The sequence below is a fragment of the Cinclus cinclus genome, chromosome 3 (genome assembly GCF_963662255.1).
Source record: "Cinclus cinclus chromosome 3, bCinCin1.1, whole genome shotgun sequence".
NCBI classification, from domain to species: Eukaryota; Metazoa; Chordata; class Aves; order Passeriformes; family Cinclidae; genus Cinclus; species Cinclus cinclus.
In genome coordinates this window covers 111,565,983-111,569,518 of record NC_085048.1, presented here as the reverse complement: position 1 = coordinate 111,569,518, position 3,536 = coordinate 111,565,983, and positions in this window count along the sequence as shown.

Genomic DNA, 3,536 nt, shown 5'->3' with positions numbered 1-3,536 from the left:
TATTTCTGTGACTCATTCATTATTGTAATCACTCGGATAAGCTTGACAGCTACATTTCCTCAAACATATCCAAGCCAATATCTTTCCATCAGGTACCATCCTATAAAACTTCTTTAGAACCTTTCCCTCTTTGATTTTAAGGCAAGATCTAAGCATTAAACATTGATTGGCTTACACATCTATAAACCAAACTTCTCTGGGAGCTCATTTCAGACCGGAGGCCAAGAAACAGACAAGTTCCACAGCATGTTTACAGAGGCAGCACCTGACTGTCCAGACGCCTCTCCAGCAGCTAATATTTGGCAAAACGTAATTTTTGCGTGCTGAACTTGAGACTCAAGGATCACAGTATTCTATCATCTTCAGGAGACAGACCCATGCAATACAGTTCCCAAATGACACCACAAACATTACAGAGGGAATCAGTACCAAGCCCAGCAGAGGACCCATCTTCAGATGCTTTTAAGCCCTGCCTCCTCTTCCCCACCACCACCACCTCTCTGCCCTTGTGACATGAGGTGTGGGGTTTGACATGGAGCTGGATCATCACAGATGGGCCAAATGGTGAATACACAGAGGTTTGCCTAAATACATGGGAGACAGCTGACTGTGCAAAGGAACCTCACAAGATAGCAAAAGGGAGCTGAATTGCAGAGGGGAGCAGCAGACACCTTGGCTTACCTCATCTCCTGGGACTCTTGGACATCCAGCTGCACAGAGCTGCGCAGAGACCCTGCAGCACTGCCAACACGGGGACTGACTGCCTTGGGTATAGGGGGGATCAAAGGCAGTCCCAATGACCCCTTCTTCATATCCCCACCTCTGGGATACAGCAAGGATGCCTGGAAAGAGTGGTACAGAGTGCTCAAATGTAGCATCCAGCCTTGCCCTCATTCATGACTCAAGACAGTTGCACATGCCCTGACAGGAAAAGTCAATATCATATATAGCAGATTGTCCTAGGAAGGGGAAGGGCGGCATAGGAAAGGGAATTGGTGAGGGAGAGACCATCTCCCAAATTTGCCACCTCTCTCTTCCTGCTCATTTGTCTGCAATTGCAGCTACACTCCCAGCAGGAATCCACATGGTTGGCATCAGCATGTTCTGCAGTGCCACTGCCTCCACTGGCCTTTTGGATGGTATGGGAATGGGTTTAGACCACTGTTCTCTCCCTGCCCCTTAGGCACCTCACAGCCAGTGCTGATCACCAACCAAGTCTCCACAAAGCCATTCTGCAGGATGTCAGAACCTGCTTTTCTCAAGCCCCTCAATTCTTCTGCTGCTGCCCTTCCCTCTTACAGTTGCCCAGCAGCCTTTCAGCCCAGAAGCTGCTGAGCTCTCGCGATGCTCCGTGCTCTCCAGCTCCCACACCTCCATCATCTCAGGCTCACTGGCATTTAGGAAGTTCAGCAGAGCTCCCTGCCCTGCTGCTCTCTGCAAGGTCTCTGCTTGCCCAAGTTGCTCCAGGGCCCCCATGCCATGACCAGGAAGGAGGGTGGAGGTAGGAGGGGCAGGTGCACACCATTCTTTAAGTGTCCCTTCCTTTCTGGCACAACTAAAGCCCCAAATCAAGTCCTCTTCAAACTACAGTTAAAGGACCACATCCTGTCAGGGATACACTGGGCCCTTCCTCAGCAAGGCTGGAATCAAGTACATCAGCCTTTGATTGGACATTCTGTTTGCCAGACCTGTTGCTCATTTGCCTCCTCCTGCACCCCATGGCAAACCCAGAACAACTGCAGGTGCTGGCCCTGCTGCAAAGGCAATCGTGTGCCTGGGCTTGGGGCTGCTCTCCCCATGGCCACCTCCCATCCCTTCTCTCTGGACAAAGCCATGCCAGAGCACACAGCTGCCCAGAAGCTGAAGAAATCTAGAAATAGCATCAGAGACAACTGTGTAGAAGGCCATGGCTGCACAGCTCAAAAAGCTGCGTCAACCTGGAACTGACTTTGCAGGACTGCCTGTTCCAGCAAACTCCTTTTTCCATCTCCACCAGACAGAGCTGATGGAAACCACCACCAAGACATAGATATGGTTCACAGATACCCGTGGGTTACTGAATGCAGGAGGATTGCTTAGCTGGAGCAGACAACTTTAGCAGCGCTGCCTTCTTGTTGGTGTTTTCTCAGCTACAAGACAGAGGAGCAACCATGACAGAGCCCAGAAACCTTTCAAAGCCCTCTCCTGCTATAGATACACAGTGAGGACTTGAAATCTGCACTACACACCCATTGCAAAGACAGCCTGAAGTGCAGAGTCCAGCTGAGATCCTACTTTGCTCACCTTCTTCCTTAGGCTCACACCACAGTTAATGGTCTCCGATCTCTGCTTACAGGACATAAACTGAAAATCTGCCACACAGGACTTATCTTGGTTGCCTTACCTTATGTGCTTTTCCCTCTGAATCCTGGTCCCGGTTGTTTCTAATATTGTCCTCCTTGTAGCCAGTGCCATTTTTCCCATTGTCCCGCTCTCCTCTGGACATCATATTTGACTTGGTTGAAGGAGAGCCCTTCTGGATGGGAGGCAATGGCTTGGAGGGAAGGAGCATAGAAGGATTTGCCAGGGAAAACCTCTTGGCAAGAGGGTAGCCAGTCAGGCCTGCAAAGTGGAGACACAAAATGTAACAAGAGGCTGCAAAGCAAAACAAAAGCATCTGAAGCTCCATGTTTCATGGAACACATTTCCTGGAAACTTTCCTGGAAAATAGCTTGAAAAGAAAACCTGCTCCTGCCATCAGCCCCTTGAGGCAGGCCAGGGGCACACCCTGAGCCACTTCCACAGAGCTCCCAGGGGAACTCCCTGGCCTCTGGGCTGCCCTGGGACAGCAGGGAGCCCAGAGCCCTGTGCTTCCCAGCAATGGCTCAGCTGCACATGCAGCCTCCTGCTCCTCTCCCTGCCCCACAGCTCAGCAGCCCTACAGCTCCACGGGGCACTGGCAGCAGCACAGCTCATGGCAGGGGGCACCTGCAGGGCACAACTGCTCCCTGGCAATGTGCACAGGCTCTCCAGGCTGGCACAAGACCCTTCCTCCCACCAGAGAGTGGCCCAGCTCCCACCTTACCTCGGTGGGAGGCTGAGCCAGGCTCACAAGGGAAGAAGTGAGGTTGGTCAATGCCCACCTCTATCCCAGAATCAACATGTCTAATGGGTGTGGCACTTAAGGGATATTTGATATTTTTAAAAACAATTGTTTGGTTTTAGTTTTCCTTAGACTGGCCTGTGTTTATTTCCTCCAAACTCTATTGAGTTAGCAAGTCTGAAGTGAAAGGTGCAAGGATCCAATAATAACAGGGGAATAAGGATCCCTTCTAGAGATTGGCTTTGTCAAAACCCAGGAAAGACCCTCACAGCGACGAATGCTATTTCTGCAAGCTACAGAGACCTCTCAGCATGCAGGCAGGCCTTGCTGGGGTTTTTATATTATCCTGTCATGCTCAGCGTTGGACCCACCCAATCACCAAGCAGAGGAAGAACAGGAAATTTATCAGTAGTGAGACCCAACATTGATGGCAAAGAAAGAAGCAGAATTTGCA